This window comes from Phyllobates terribilis, unplaced genomic scaffold (assembly GCF_046119375.1).
Source record: "Phyllobates terribilis strain yellow unplaced genomic scaffold, ASM4611937v1 Scaffold_4__5_contigs__length_816908805, whole genome shotgun sequence".
Classification (NCBI taxonomy): Eukaryota; Metazoa; Chordata; class Amphibia; order Anura; family Dendrobatidae; genus Phyllobates; species Phyllobates terribilis.
This window is the reverse complement of record NW_027362764.1, coordinates 573,187,514-573,204,330: the sequence shown is the minus strand read 5'-3', so window position 1 is coordinate 573,204,330 and position 16,817 is coordinate 573,187,514. Positions and strand designations below refer to the sequence as shown.

The 16,817-nt window shown below is 47.0% G+C and overlaps 1 protein-coding gene across 4 annotated transcripts in view; it reads right to left on the bottom strand.

The window, feature by feature from the left end:
* The window catches only part of METTL4 (methyltransferase 4, N6-adenosine), a 216,161-nt gene that overhangs the window by 177,809 nt on the left and 21,535 nt on the right, over positions 1 to 16,817 (bottom strand). The window lies entirely within an intron of this gene.

Below are 16,817 nucleotides of genomic sequence, written 5' to 3'. Positions count from 1 at the left end.
TCAGTAATACTACTGACTGGTCCCCAGAAATAAATGACAAGTTGTGCACATATAGTGGTGTGAAAAAGTGTTTGCCCCCTTCCTGATTTCTTATTCTTTTGCATGTTTGTCACACTTAAATGTTTCAGATCACACAAATTTAAATAAAAAAAGTGATTGCCCCCTAAACCTAATAACTGGTTTGGCCACCCTTAACAGCAACACCTGCAATCAAGAGTTTGCGATAACTGGCAATGAGGCTTTTACAACGCTCTGGAGGACTAAGGTTTGCAAAATTGTTTTAATTAAGCCACATTGGAGGGTTTCTGAGCATGAACCGCCTTTTTAAAGGTCATGCCATAGCATCTCAATCAGATTAAGGCTTAATTTTGTTTTTCTTAAGCCATTCAGTAGTAGGGGTGGCTTGATTATGTATTTTGGATCATTGTCCTGTTTCATAACCCAAGTGCGCTTCAGCTTGAGGTCACAAACAGATGAGCGGAGATTCTCCTTCAGGATTTTTTGGTAGACAACAGAATTCATGGTTTCATTTACCAAAGCAAGTCTTCCAGGTCCTGAAGCAGCATAACAGCCCCAAATCATCACACTACCACCACCATATTTTACCGTTGGTATGATATTCCTCTTTGGAAATGCTGTGTTATTTCTTCCAAATGTAAGGAGACATACACCTTCCAAAAAGTTCAACTATTGTCTCGTCAGTCCACAGAGTATTCTCCCAAAAGTTTTGGCGATCATCAAGATGTTTTCTGGCAAAACTGAGATGAGCCTTTATGTTCTTTTTGCTATGCAGTAGTTTTAGTCTTGGAACTGTGCCATGCATGCCATTTTTGCCCAGTCTTTCTTATGGTGGAGTCATGAACACTGACCTTAACTGAGGCAAGTGAGGCCTGAAGTTCTTTGGATGTTGTAGTGGGGTATTTTGTGACCTTTTGGATGAGTAGTCACTGTGCTCTTGGGGTAATTTTGGTTGGCCGGCCACTCCTGTGAAGGTTCACCACTGTTCCATGTTTTCGCCATTTGTGGATAGTGGCTTTCAACTGTTGTTTGCTCGAGTCCCAAAGATTTAGGAATGGCTTTATAACCTTTACCAGACAGATAGATCTCAATTACTTTGTTTCTCATTTGTTCCTGAATTTTTTTTGGATTGCAGCATGATGTCTATCTTTGGATGATCTTTTGGTCTACTTCACTTTGTCAGGCAGATCCTATTTAAGTGATTTCTTGATTGAGAACAGGTGTGGCAGTAATCAGGCCAGTATCTGGCTAGGGAAATTGAACTAAGCTTCCCAGAGATGTGATAAGCCACAGTTAAAACATAAATTAAGTGGGGATCAATCACTTTCACACAGGGCCCTGTATGTTTAGAATAATAATAATAAAATCTTCATTTTAAAACTGCATTTTGTCTTTACTTGCGTTATTTTTGTCTATCCTCTCCGCTGTCAATCACTTCACTGGCTCCTCATTGCACAGTTCAAAACCCTAACCATACCATAGAAAGCCATCCACAACCTGTCTCCTCCATATACCTGTGACCTAGTCTCCCGGTACATACCTGCACGCAACCTCAGATCCTCACAAGATCTCCTGCTCTACTCCCCTCTTATCTCCTCTTACCATAATCGCATACATGATTTTTCCCGTGCTTCCCCCCTACTCTGGAACTCTCTACCCCAACATATCAGACTCTCGCCTACCGTGGAAACTTTGAGAAGGAACCTGAAGACCCACCTCTTCCGACAAGCCTACAACTTGCAGTATCAATCGCTACACCATACGGCTGCACGACTAGCTTTACCTCCACCTACTGTATCTTCACCCATCCCTTGTAGACTGAGCCCTCGCGGGCAGGGTCCTCGCTCCACCTGTACTAGTCGCCGTCAGGTTATGGTAAAGATCATTGTAATTTTTTTGTATGTATATCCCTTTTTCACATGTAAAGCGATATGGAATAAATGGTGCTATAATAATAAATAATATTTAAATTTGTTTTGTGATCTGAAACATGTACACTGAGGAAAATAAATATTTGAAACATTGCCAATTTTGCAAATTTTCCTACCTACAGAGAATGGAGGGGTCTGTAATTTTTATCGTAGGTACACCAACTGTGAGAATTTAAAAATAAAAAAAACAGAAAATCACATTGTATGATGTTAATTAATTAGCATTTTATTGCATGAAATATGTTAAGTATTTGATACAATACAAAAACGGAACTTAATATTTGGTACAGAAACCTTTGTTTACAATTACAGAGGTCAGACATTTACTGTAGTTCTTGACCAAGTCTGCACACACTGCAGCAGGGATTTTGGCCCACTCCTCCATACAGATCTTGTCTACATCTTTCAGGGTTCTGGGCTGTCGCTGGGCAACATTGAGTTTCAGCAACCTCCAAAGATTTTCTATTGGGTTCAGGTCTGGAGACTGTCTAGGCCACTCCAGGACCTTGAAATGCTTCTTACAGAGCCACTCCTTAGTTGCCCTGGCTGTGCGTTGCAGGTCATTGTCCTGCTGGAAAACCCAGCCACGGCCTCTCTTCAATGCTCTTACTGAGAGAAGGAAGTTGTTGGCCAAAATCTCACGATACACGACTCCTTTCATCTTCCTTTCAATACGGTACAGTCGTCCTGTCCCCTTTGCAGAAAAGCACCTTCAAAGTATGAGGTTTCCCCCACTATGCTTCATGGTTGGGACGGTGTTCTTGGGGTTGTACTCATCCTTCTTGCTCCAAACAAGGAGAGTGGATTTAATACCAAAAAGTTCTATTTTCGTCTCATCTGACCACATGCCTTCTCCAATGCCTCCTCTGCATGATCCAGATGATCATTGGTTAACTTTGAAGTTAAAACGGGCTTGGACATGAGCTGGCGTTAGCAGAATGACCTTGCGAGCCCTGCAGGATTTTAATCCATGACGGCGTAGTGTGTTACCAACAGTAATGTTTGAGACTGTGGTCCCATCTCTCTTCAGGTCATTGAACAGGTCCTCTCGTGTAGTTCTGGGCTTATTCCTGATCTTTCTCAGAATCATTCTTAGCCCAAGAGGCGAGATCTTGCATAGAGTCCTAGACCGAGGAAGATTGACAGTCATCTTGTGATTCTTCCATTTTCTAATAATTGCGCCAAACAGTTGTTGCCTTCTCAACAAGCTGCTTGCCTATTGTTCTGTAGAACATCATTGGACAGGTCTACGATTTTGTGCCTGGTGTCCTTAGACAGCTCTTTGGTCTTGGCCATGGTGGAGAGGTTGAAGTGTGATTATGTGTGTGGACAAGTGTCTTTTATACAGGTAACGAGTTCAAACAGGTGCAATTAATACAGGTAATGAGTGCAGAGTAGGGGGGCTTCTTAAAGAAAAACTAACAGGTCTGTGAGCTAGAGTTTTTGCTGGTTGGTAGGTAATCAAATACTTATTTCATGCAATAAAATGGAATTTAATTATTTAAAACCCATACAATGTGATTGTTTTTTTTATTTTTAGATTCTGTCTCCCACAATTAAGTGTACCTACGATAAAAATTACAGACCTCTCCATTCTTTTCAGGTGGGAAAACGTACAAAAATCGGAGAGTATCAAACACTTATTTTCTCCACTAAGTGTGACAAACATGCAAAATAATAAGAAATTAGCATGGGGGCAAACATTAAGGTAGCAAGTTATACAACTTATGCTGGTTTCACATAACCAAGGGGTCTCCTGACCTGAACTAACTGCTTCAAAGATATATATGAACCAGTTATCAAAAAGGTCAGGAGTTTCCAATCAGAGAACGGACCGTGTTTCATGCCACGCCACCACTATCGTGATCTTTGTTGCCATGGCTGCAGTGGTGACACCATGTTGACCACAAGTGTTCGGTAAGCTTTAGTCTTGACATCATTGCTAGAGCCATGTCATAAACACTGGCCCAGTGGCACCACTAAGGTGGCAGGGTGTAAGGCCACAAACATGAAAGAAAACATACCGAAATTCAACAGTGTTTGGGATGAAATATTCATCTGTGCGTCTGTTTTTACCATCAGTGACTTTCTTGCATGTAAAAATAAATAATTGTAGAGCTTTTTTATATCAATTAGGACGTTAAAAATAGAGATCACGGATTGCTTACGGATGGCACCCACGTGCTGTCCGCTATTGCATGGACAAGTTGACTTGTATGAGCGATTTTGAACCATGACTCAGATCAAAAACAGACTGGACTCCATGATTTTGTTTTTGTATGAACAGCACCATACACTCTAATGGTTACATGTTCATGACAAAGACATCTGAATGAGGCCTAGGGCTGATTTTGTTATATGTTAACAGAGCTGTGCATTAAAGAAAACGGAGTGGAATTAATATTTAGATAAAAAAGAAATGTTAGTCTGTAAAGGAATATAATTTTCTAAACATCAAGTCCTAGCGGTTTGTAAGATACACAGCACAGCGGATTACAATCAGTTTTCCATTGTAATTAGTCCTGCACCCATGTAACCATGTGGTTAGCTGTACAGCAGAGACAGCCAATGGTTCCACAACTATGGGAAACAAAAAAAAGGGGGCGGCTATTGACCACCATGTGTAGGTAGAGGGTCAGCTGTGTGATAAACAGCAAGTATGGTTTTACCTGAACATGACCAAGACAGATTATGCTCTGAAACTAATCCATAGGGAGTATATCCACACAGAGGTTTTTCATGTTTGATTTTTGTAACTGAAAAATACTCATCTAAAAAGAATAATTTTTGGAGGGTTGTTTTTTTTTATGAAATTGACACAAGGCAGATATTTTCACCTCTATTGATTCATTAGTAGTGTTGAGCCATCCCCGTAGTGTTCGGTTCGTCGAACACCCGTATGTTCGTCGAACACCATTAAAACCAATGGCAGGCAAACAAAAACACATAGAAACATAGAAAACACCTTCAAAAGGTGTCCAAAAGCTGACAAACTGCTCAGAAGACACAACTAACACATGGAAAAGTGACAAGTACATATAGTCATGCGAAAAGAAAAGAGGTGGAGGAGTAAAAGGAGGGGGAGACACCGATATAGGCATGTCATGCCCTTCTAAAATCAAGAAAGGCTGGAGTAAAAATCTAAAAATCAGCCTACCAACACCCAGACGTCGTGACAAGAAAATTAAAAAAAGAAACATCTTTAGGTTGAATGGCGGTTCCATTCAGTACACTTTCCTTACAAGACGTAGTGGTATCCCCGTTGTGAGCTGTACCAAAAACGGAACCCAAACCATTCGGACTAATCCACCATTTGTCATATCCAAGGGGCAGGTCAGTAAACGTCAACATCGACGCGGAACCAAGTACAGTAGTATATACTGTACATCCTTTGACAAGGCAATCAGGCAGATCAAGAAGTTGGGAAGGGTCACCCTAATGGCCAAAACAGACATAGATGCGGTGTTCCGGTTACTTACTACCTGTGCCTCCGAATAGTGTCCACCTATTGGGCTGCTTCTGGGAAGGAGCATACTATATAGATCGCTGTTTGCCCATGGGGTGGTCCAGACCCTGCTCACTATTTGAGGCGTTTAGTTGCTTCCTCGAATGGGTTGTAATGGACGTTTCTAAGGGGGCACATATTATCCATTACCTCGACAACTTCTTATGCCTGGGCCAAAAAGCTTCGCCACAGTGTGAATACACGCGGTAGTCCACCTGTGAGAAGGAGAGAGCTGGAGGGAGAGCGGACACCACAGAGCCGAGGGGTTAGATGGAGAACGGAAGAAGGAAAGAGGGCGAGGGAGGTAAGGGAGTACAGTGGAAGGTCGACCTGAGCTCCCCCACGTTCCTGCTGGGCGGGGAAAAGCCCTGGGAAGAAAAGCCGCTTGCGCATCCCTTTGAGGTTAGGGGTGCGAGCGGGCAGAGGGACTACGCTGGAGTCAGAAGCCGACACGGCCAGTCCGTTCCTGCCCGTGCAACCTCCGTGTCGCCGGGTTTGTGCCAGAGCCGCGGTGGACCCTGACGGCCAGCCCCCCTCTCCCAATATTCGTGCCTGCCCGCTGGTGGGTCGAGCCCCCCCGCGGTGGGGGGGGGGGGGTAGTAACATCTGCAGAAGACCATCTTCCAGCCAAACTAAGATGTCTACTTCTTTTTGTGAACAATGTGATACGATCCCTTTCTTATGGACACGCCCATCGCTACAAATTCCAGATGAGGCACAAAAACAGCAGGCGCTTCAACGGATATCAAGTGCTCCTTCAAGTGGGCTCTCCTCCACCTCAACTTCAACATCACAAATACTCCAGTCCTCAGAGGTGTCACCCCAATCGCACTTGCTTCCTCACAGCTCCCAAGTCTCCAGCTGCCCATCTGAGTATGGGGTAACACAGATGGCTGAGTCTGCACAGCTGTTTACTCATACTATAGCCTGGGAAATGGAGGTCTGCTCCAGAGCTTCTGTTAATCCAGACGAGGAAATGATCTGCACTGATGCCCAGAATCTTTAAGAGTCGGATCCAGGACCAGATGAAGAAGGTTCTGAGCATAATGTAGACTCTCGTTCCCAAACTGTTATTCCTGTTGGTGGAGGCAATGATGAAGACGATGATGAGACTCAAATACCTGATTGGAGCGACAACTTGACTTTTCGGTCAGGGCAGGAAGAGGTTGGCTCTGAGGACGACGGGTGTGAGAACACACAGGGTGATGATGACGAGGTTGGAGATCCCACTTACTGTCAACCCAGTCAGCCAGTCGATGAGGTCAGCAGAGGAGGTGGAGGAGGATGTGACTAGCCCAGGGGATGGGGATGACTCGGTACCCGGGCCTTTGCCTCGCCTTTGGGATGTCGCGGTGGTCGGCTCCCGGGCCCGTACACTGGGGTCACTCTTTAAAAGAGTGGATAATTGTTAATTTTATAAGAGTTTGTGACGCCACCTGTGGTATCTGGTGAGAAGCACCAGCGCTGCAGCAGTCCACTGAGACCCGTGATAAGGCAGCTCGATGGTATAGCTCCCCACAGGTGGAGCTAGGCCTCAGGGCAGCGTATGCAGGGGGAATGCAGGACAGGCGAGACCCAGCTGGGTCAGAGCAAGAAGGGGAAAGGACACTGTAGTCACTTCAGTACCTTTAACTGGTGGAAATTCAGGCACATCCCGGAGCACTGTAGGGTGAAGGGTGAATATCAGGATCCTCCCCAATGAGCGGGTGTAGGGCCTCCTGTTTCTTGCCTCTGCGTAGTAAGTTTCTGACCTGCCTGGAGCTAGGCCTAACTTAGTCTCTGTCCTGCGCTGGCTGACCTTGTGGTAGGGCCTTCTCTTGGAGTTCACGCTCCCAGTATGCGGGGCCTAAGCGTCTCCTGGCTCTGTTACGTATCAGCACCTTAGCGATCCTGGGACTTGTAGTTCTACAGGGATTCCGGTTATGCCTTACTGGGTCATAGAGATCCCGGTAAGCTCGGATCCGGTGTCCGGTAATGCTTCGGGGTGAGCTGGTTAAGCTCCTCTGACCCCTACGTACTAACTCTCCACTCGCCTTTGGCCTACTCGGGCCCTCACTAGGCTATACACACACTAACGGCAGCTTGCCGCGCTTCACCGATCTTATGGCGCCAGCACACCTTAAGCTCTAACTGGGCTCCATGAATCTAGCTAGCAGGAGCCTCGTGCTCCACTGCTGAACTATTAACTGAGTTCTCTAGACTAGACTGAGCTCCACTGCAGACTGACCTCTCTTAGGCTTCTCTACTGCAGGAACTCTTCAGAGGAACTGAACTGCCTAGCTCCACCTTCCCTATATATATCCCTAAAGGGCTCCCTCTGCTGGTCTGAGGTGGAAGGTGGAGATGTGTGAATGTTTATGGGGGCCTCTTGTGGAGGATTCCATCAATGCACTCTACTAGGATCTGTGATACCAAGTGCAGCTGGGCGTCACAGATGCTATTGACGACGAGGTTAGGTTGCGCCTTCCTGGACAGACACCGAGTACTGGAAGCACGTCAACAACTGCATCCTCAACCACAACTCTGCCTCTGACCACAAGTCGTGGTGGCTCTTCAGGTCGCATGGGCTCTAAGCCTTGCATAGCCTGGGCATTTTTTCAGATCGATAAGGATGACCCAACTCGTGTTATCTGTAATTTGTCACCAAAAGCTAGGTAGAGGCCAAAAAATCCATAGTTTGAGTACTTCATGCATGAACCGTCACATGGATATGAAGCATAAGTTGCAGTGGGAAGCTCACTGTGCTACAATGAGGCCTAGCAGGCTGGGCCAACCACCGTCTGCCCCAACTTGTGCATCCGCGGCCTCTTCATTCTCTGTGACTGGGGGGACAGCAGTCACATGTTTTTGGACGCAGACCTGCCACCTCTTTACCCACAACAGCCAGTGTGATTGGCAGGTCATCATTTCATTTGGAAGTGGAAACACCAGCTGGTGTTGAGCGCTCTCCGACATAGAGAGCACCACCTTTGGATCAAGGCAACCTAAATATTCCGCCTCCATCTTCCTCACAGACCGGCAGTTTGCCGGGGACACCCTACTCAACCCCGTCTAAGCACAACAGCCAGCCCTCGGTCCCTCAGATGTGGACAAGTAAAAGACCATTTCCTCCTAGCCATGACAAAGCTAAGAGGTTGAATTTCACCATCTGCAAGCTGTTGGCTACAGAAATGCTGTCTTTCCGCCTGGTGGACACAGAGGATTTTCGAGACCTTATGTCCGTCGCAGTGCCCCAGTACCAGATGCCCAATCGGCACTACTTCTCAAAGAAAGGTGTGCCTGCGCTACACCAGCATGTCGCACACAACATCACGGCTTCTTTGAGAAACTCTGTGTGTGACAGGGTGCATTTCACCACAGACACTTGGACGAGTAGGCATGGACAGGGGCGTTACATGTAGCTGACTGGGCACTGGGTAACTATGGTGACAGCAGGACAAGGGGCTGCTGTCCAAGTCTTGCAGTCCCCACGAGTTGTACATCAATCCTCTTTATCTAGAAGTTCCTCCACTGCTTCTGCCTCCTCAACGTCCTCTCTGTCCTCCACCTGCACCCAAAGCCTGTCTGGTAATGCCACCCGCTTTCTAACTGCGCAGAAGGAATCCTGCACACCTCCTTACTATGCTGGCAGCAGGGCTCAACGGCATCTGGCGGTGTTTACTTTGAAATGTCTGGGAAATCTGAGTCACACAGCTGAGGAGTTGTGGTCAGCTCTGGAGACCCAGTTTCATGAATGGTTGTCTCCACTGGACCTGCAACCAGGGAAGGCCATGTGCGACAATGCTGCAAACCTGGGTGCGGCCCTTCGCCGGGGCAATGTCACACACGTGCCTTGTATGGCTCACGTGTTGAACCTGGTTGTCCAGCAATTTTTAGCCCACTATCCCGGACTATATGGCCTTCTGCAGAAGGCACAGTCGCTGTGAGCTCACTTCCGCCGTTCGCATCCCGCAGCTCAACGACTTACATCTCTACAGAAGTCGTTGGGCCTGCCAGTTCACCAGCTGAAATGCAATGTGCCGACACTGTGGAATTCAACTCTGCACATGTTGCAGCGACTGTGGCAGCACCGACAAGCCCTGGTGCAATACGTTCTGACGTATAGCCTGGGCCAACGAGATCCAGAGGTGGGGCAAATCACGCTGCAGGAGTGGTCTCAGATCAGGGACCTATGAAGTTGATGCGCCCCCTGTGCCGTGGGGTACCCGGAGCCGGGCCGATAGATGCTGGGGGTTGTAGTCACTGTGTCGGTGACCCGGTCTGTGATCCAGGGCGGTCAATCCAAGGTTAATTTGTATATATGGGTTTTATAATGTCAGACTACGCCACCTGTGGAGTGCGGCCAATGGAGCCGCCGCTGCGGAACAGTCCTCTGAAGCTGGTGGCTTTGCAGCAATGGTATTATTACTCCCCACAGGAAGAGTGTAGCTTGAGGGCAGTGTGGGTGGATGATGGTGGTTGTAGTGCAGGCAGTCAGTAATGAACACAGAGTCCGTGTGATGCAGTCCCAAGATCTTTACTCACAGTTGTTGCAGTCCAGAATACAGGTACCAGAGCAATCTCCCCCGTCCTGCTCTGCGTACTCAGTGAGGGGCTCAGTGCACCCCCAGAGAGCTCTGGAGTACTTAGCAGGACCCCATTCTGTGTGTCCTTTCTCTGGCCTTCTCCCTGCACCTCACACCCAGTGACACTTCTATCCGGTATCCTCGGGCCTTGGCGGGCGACGTGTGTTCCGTCCCCTGGGTCCTATGTGGCTACCTTCTTAGTGAGACTGGTGTGGACTTTGGCCTGCAGTACATGAAATGCGGCAGCCTCCGGTTTCTAGTTGAGCCTTGCTGTTTCTCCGCTAGTTGAGGGACCGGTTCCCCTTATCTGGCCTGACCCCACTACCTCCTGGTAGCAGCAGGCGTATGGGTGGCCTTCTGCACGGCCCGTAACCCTAGGGTCTCTTCGGTTCCTGGAGCCTTCCTGCTCCCACTCCTCTCTACTCTCCTTCAGTCCTGGGCCTCCCAGGCTAGGCCCGACTCCGAAGCAGAGCTCATGCAGAGCCTCTGCTCCTGTCACTTCTCCTCCTCTGACTGGCTTGCTCTTTCTACGATGGTATCCTATTTATACTCTCCCTGTCATGTGCTCCCCTAAGCTGCTTTCTCCACCTACACCCACTACATAGGACCCTCCCGCCAGCTAGAGACCTGGGACTGTGCTCTCCCTTAGGAGTAATCTCGCCCTACCCCCACTGCGGGTATGTGTTGCATGCAGGTGTTAGGGTCCCGAGCCATACACCTTCCTTACCTGAGGGTGAGATACCACACCTCTGGGTGAGATGCAGTACCTCTGTGGCGACTGAACCCTCAGGGGCGCCACACACCCTTCTGCACAGTTTTGAAATGGCGACGAAGATGTTTAGTGCTGACAATGCCATTATCAGCATGACTATTCCGGTGATTTACATGCTGGAGCACACGCTTAACAGAATTCAGAGTCAGGTGGTGGGACAAGAGGAGGTGGAGGAAGTAGAGGAGGAGTCGTATGCGGAAGGGATAACATCTCCAAGTTCCATACGGTTGGCAGCACCAAGGCGGCAGGCATGGGAGGGTGGGGGAGAGGGATTAACCAGGGTGCATGGTAGCAGCCAAACTGTTGAGGAAGGTGCAGGAGCCGAGGAAGAAGTGGAGGACGAACTGGCGATGGGCATGGAAGACTCATCAGATGAGGGAGACCTTGATCACATTTCTATTGTGTGAGGTTGGGAGGGAGAGGGCAGAGGAAGGAAGCAAGATTCTTACCTCGCTACCAACACAACAAGGACTTGGTCCTCCTGGATGCGCAAGACACATGAGTTACTTCTTGCTGCACTACCTGCAACCTGACCCTTGGATTGTCAGAATTCGAAGTAATCCCGACTACTGGGTTGCCACACTCTTAGATCCCCGGTACAAAAGTAAATTTGCCAAAATAATTCCTGCCATAGAAAGGGATTCACACATGCAGGAGTACAAGCAGAGGCTGTAGCAGAATCTGACATGTGCTTTTCCACAAAACACCAGTGGTGCACATAGTGAATCTCACAGTTCTAACTTGCCAACCGTGGGACTGTCGAGTCTTCATCACTCAAACCGTAACAGTAACGCAGTATCTGCTGGTAACAGCAATTTTGTGGAATCGTTTCACCACTTTTTTAGACCATCCTTTGCAAGGCCACAGAAGACAAGAAGTCTGACACATAGTCAATGCCTAGAGAGGATGGTACAGGAGTATCTCCAAGTGAACATCGAAGCCATGACTGTGTCACTGGACCCTTGCTCATTTTGGTATTCCAATCTGGAAAAATGGCCGGAGCTCGCCACTCACGCCTTGGAGATCTTGTCATGCCCTGCAGCCAGCGTTCTCTCTAAATGCGTGTTCAGCGCTGCTGGTGGTGTGCTGACAGATAAGCGCACGCGGCTGTCCACTGAGAATGTAGACAGACTCACGTTCATAAAGATGAACAAATCATGGATCCGCAAGGACTTTTCTACCCCTGTGTCATCCTGGTGAGACTAAAAGCTTGAGGATTTGGTAAAATCACCTCACCAACCGTTTTAAGCAACTCTGGGGCAATTGATGCCACTTAAGTGGTGTCTGTGCCACAATTTTTGGAAAAAATGGAGACTCTTTTTGGAGTCCCCTTGCTGTGTTTTGCATGACGTTGGCATCGTCAATTCCAGATGGGTTGGGTCGCTCCCCCACCCCCTTTTAACTGTAAGAAACTACATACACTATGGCTTGGGGTAACACAGATGGTTGAGTCTGAAGAGCTGTTTACTGAGAGGTCTGCTCCAAAGCTTCAGTGTCTGCTAGTCAGCGTAGAATTTTTAACTGCATCTAGCCTAGGCAATACTTTGGGCGTAGTAGCCCAGCTGCGAAGCAAACTGCACCGCCTGTGTATCTATTAAGAATTTTTAAATGCATCTAGCCTAGGCAGACTGTGGGGAACCCCAAACAAACCCAGACGCTTAGCCCCCCTACCGCCCCCCTTTCCTTGACAATACAATAATGTAACTCTTACAACTGGATGGGTGAGGATCGGTCACAGCTTTATTAACTCTTTATGCTCATTCCATTAGAAAGGCATTTTATTTCTAAAATAATTCAGCTTGTTGCAGCATGCCCTGGGTCTCCACTCCGGCAAGTTGGCCAACAAGTGTAACTCTCCAACATGTCCTTTCTATTTCCAGGCCACGAAGGATCCTGCATACTCGTATGCAGGACTCTGACCCCCACCCATCACTCTTAATGCTTGTTCCACTCCGTCCTGGAGTCCTGACAGGAATATGTCCAGTCCAATATCCATTAAGTGAACACCGTCGGGCCGTATGAGGCCTGCTTTATCTCCTTCCAGTTGTCGGTGTCGTATCACTACACCGCCTCTGTCTCTTCTAAATTTTGCCATCCGAATATTTATTACCCGCCTTGTCCGTTCGATGGCCGTGATGTCTCGCGCACCTTGCCATACCGCTATCGGCACAATCTCTGACCATACTATAGTTAGCGCTCAGTGTCTAGTTTCATTATTGCCATTAGTTATGCGCTCTTGTGATGACTTAGGTCGTTTCCGCCGGCCTGTATAACTAAGATGACCGGACATCTTGCCTCTCTCCCTACCTTGATTACCTCCATTAGTACCTGTGGCCATAGCAGGCCTCTAATACCTCTACAGTTGAAATATGTGTTATGAAACTCGTATTTCCTCCCACCTGGGCGGACTTTCGCCCTTTTTTCTGCCCAATATATATACGAGTGGCCTATCACCCACACTGTTGGCTTAGCGTCACCTGTAAAAGAAACAAACCACGTTAGGATAAAAAGTCCTGTATCATGTATTTCGCCAAACACGTGGATCGCCATCTCCCTATCCTCTGAACTTCCATTTCTGACAGTCCAGCTCTTGTTGCTTCCGTGGCCGCGCCTATGCGGAATGAGTGTGTCCCGTAATCTTTGGGGTGGTTCCCTGCCGATGTTATGCATTTATTAAATATAGCTTGGAACTGGTATCTTGATAATGGCGTTCCATCAATGTGTGATAGGAAGAAATTACTTTGTGATCTGATGGTTATATATGTTTTTACTATTGTTACCCGACTCAGTGTACCATTTGTGGGTTGTAGAAGTACCCAAGTGCCCCTGCCCGCTGGAACCGTTTTCGATTGGCGTATGCGTAGACGTATTGCATTATAGGCTATGACTACGTCCTGGTGTAATAAGCCTCCACTGGTGGTAATTTTGGATTGAGGGACTAATTCGCTTATGCATAGCGCCCCGAAGAAGGCGATCGCAAATGCAGTAGACAGTAGTGTTGCTTCAAATTGTGAGTGTCATGTTAATGGTGTTAGGGATATGATGTGAGAAATCAGTTTTAGTGACACGGGACGGGATGTCTACACTCCTGACTTGGCTGACCCCTTTTCCACCCTTTTATGGATTGTCTGATGATGAATCTCTTTGTCACATCTCCCCAATTCAGTAGTTGGAAGTGAAATGCTACTCCGGTCAGACACCGTGGCGCTGACGCCCCCGATATGCCCCTCATCATTAGCTGGTGGAGAAATTCTATGGTGACTTGTGATCTGGCTTGTTCACATTGGTCAACCCGTCTGCCTGCTACTAGTCGTGTCCACTCTTCCCATGCCTTACCATATGCTTGCCACGTCGACGGGGCAACTGACGCTCTGATTAATGGCATCAACTATTCGCCACTAGATCCCATAGGGAGGGTGGGCAACTGTTGCCCGATGGGTGGGCGTTGGGGAGGAGCTCTGTGAAAATCTGCCAAATGAATTGTGATAAAGCGTTAGCAGCAGCTTTAGACCCCTCAGCATCGTGGCTAGCGCGGACCCATACATTGTGTTTTAGGCACAGGAATGCTAGCTGGCGTAGTAGGCCTAGCACTGGGAGAGACGATGATGCCATCATATTAATGCAGTGCGCTAGGCTTGTGTTTTTTGTTATGAAGCGTATATTTTTGTTAGCCAGGCGCACGCCCCTTATTTCTATTGCTACCACTATTGGGAAGAAAAATTATTTTCCGGGCTAGATGCAGCTAAAAATTATTATTAATTTCAAAGCTGGTGGAGCTTGGTATAGATGGCCTAATACAATGAGTACCACACACTACTACTAAGCCCAAAATTATTTTCCAGGCAAGATGCAGCTAAAAATTATTATTAATTTCAAAGCTGGTGGAGCTTGGTATAGATGGCCTAATACAATGAGTACCACACACTACTACTAAGCCCAAAATTATTTTCCAGGCAAGATGCAGCTAAAAATTATTAGCAATTTGAAAGCTGGTGGAGCTTAGTATAGATGGCCTAATAGAAGGAGTACCACACACTGCTAATATGCCCAAAATTATTTTCCAGGCAAGATGCAGCTAAAAATTATTATTAATTTCAAAGCTGGTGGAGCTTGGTATAGATGGCCTAATACAATGAGTACCACACACTACTACTAAGCCCAAAATTATTTTCCAGGCAAGATGCAGCTAAAAATTATTAGCAATTTGAAAGCTGGTGGAGCTTAGTATAGATGGCCTAATAGAAGGAGTACCACACACTGCTAATATGCCCAAAATTATTTTCCAGGCAAGATGCAGCTAAAAATTATTATTAATTTCAAAGCTGGTGGAGCTTGGTATAGATGGCCTAATACAATGAGTACCACACACTACTACAGGCCCAAAAGGTTTTACTTGGCTAGGTGCAGTAAAAAAATTGTATTCTATACACAGGTGGTGTAGCTTGCAACACAGATAGGCTACTCCACTGACTGACACACTCTGCAATAGGCCAAAAAGGATTTGCTTAGCTAGATTTAGCCAAATGCTGTGAAAAACACTTGCACAGCACTAAAACAGACCTGCCTGGCAAAAAGTGATAGGAACTGATGTAACCTAGCCCTCAAAAGGGCTGGAATTACAAACTAGTCCCTACTCCCTAAACCTTTGTCTATTTAAGAGAAAATTCGCTTGCAATTCAGTTACACAATATAGCGCCAACAGCAGCAGCAGTGCCGTCTAACACTCAGCTGCAGCAGTGAGAAAATGGTGGCGACGCGGAAAATGGCTGGGTCTTATAGGGCAAGGACATGTGACATACACAGTCAATGACACATGCCCTTGCTGGTGTGTAAAAAAAGCACTTCGCTCCGTGTGTGCGCTGCTGATAGGCTGACAGATTGCACCTCCCCACTGTAAATGCGGGAAAGAGAAAAAAAAAATGGAAATCTTCATTATTTCTGCAGAGATCCATCCCATGCCCCTCCCCCCGCCCCGCTGTACACTCAAACTGTGTATTAACATTGATCATCAGCATTACTGTGAAAAAATCCAGTTATGATTTGGGTGCACGAATAGTTATCGAATATAACCTCGAACAGCCAGATTTTTTTCAAATCGTTCGGGTTCGAACACCGGCCAAAACAGCTCGAATTTGAGATTGGCGAACAGTTTGATTCGAACACTGCTCATCTCTATTCACTAGTTAAATTTGGAGCAGTTTTTCTTTTCTCAATCAGAGTGCCTCGAGAAAAGACAGGTTACATCTCTGCCTACGCTGAGATGAACCAGCACCATGTGCACCATAGGTGTTCTCCCACTGAAATCAACTGGAATCAAATTCAAACAGTATTTTTAGACGTTCTTGACGTGGATTCTGCTCCACAATGCTGGTCAGTGTGAACATGTCCTCAAGAAAAATCCATGTAGAAAAACTGATGGCATGTTCACATACAGATTGACACCTCTTTCTCAACATGCAAAACCTGCATAAAAAAAAAAAAAACACACACCAAGGTTACTTACCGGTAGCCGATTTTTCCTGAGCCCATGACAGCATACCTTGAGAGAGTGATCCGCCCCACCAAGGACAGGAAACCGTCTGAAATAAAAGGGCGGTATCTCTCCCTCGCTTCAGTTGGAGCATTTTGAGGACCTCCAGAAAAGATATGATTTGATTTGAGATTATATATGTAAATATATGTGAAGTGCTTCATCGGGGCGTGAGAAAGACAGCGGGGGTGGGGGGGGGGGGGGGGGGGGGGAAGGACGGACTACGGATGCGGATATGGGCTCAGGAAAAAACGGCTACCGGTAAGTAACCTTGGTGTTTTCCCCTCACCCATGACAGTACACCTTGAGAGAATTTTGGAGAATATGAGCACCCTAGGGAGGGACCACCGCCTGAAGTACCCTTCTCCCAAAGGTAAGGTCAGAGGAGGATAGATCCAACCGATAGTGCTTGTAGAAGGTGGATGGTGCAGACCAAGTAGCAGCTTTACATATCTGGTCAATTGAGATGTCTGCTCGCTCTGCCCAGGAGGTCGCT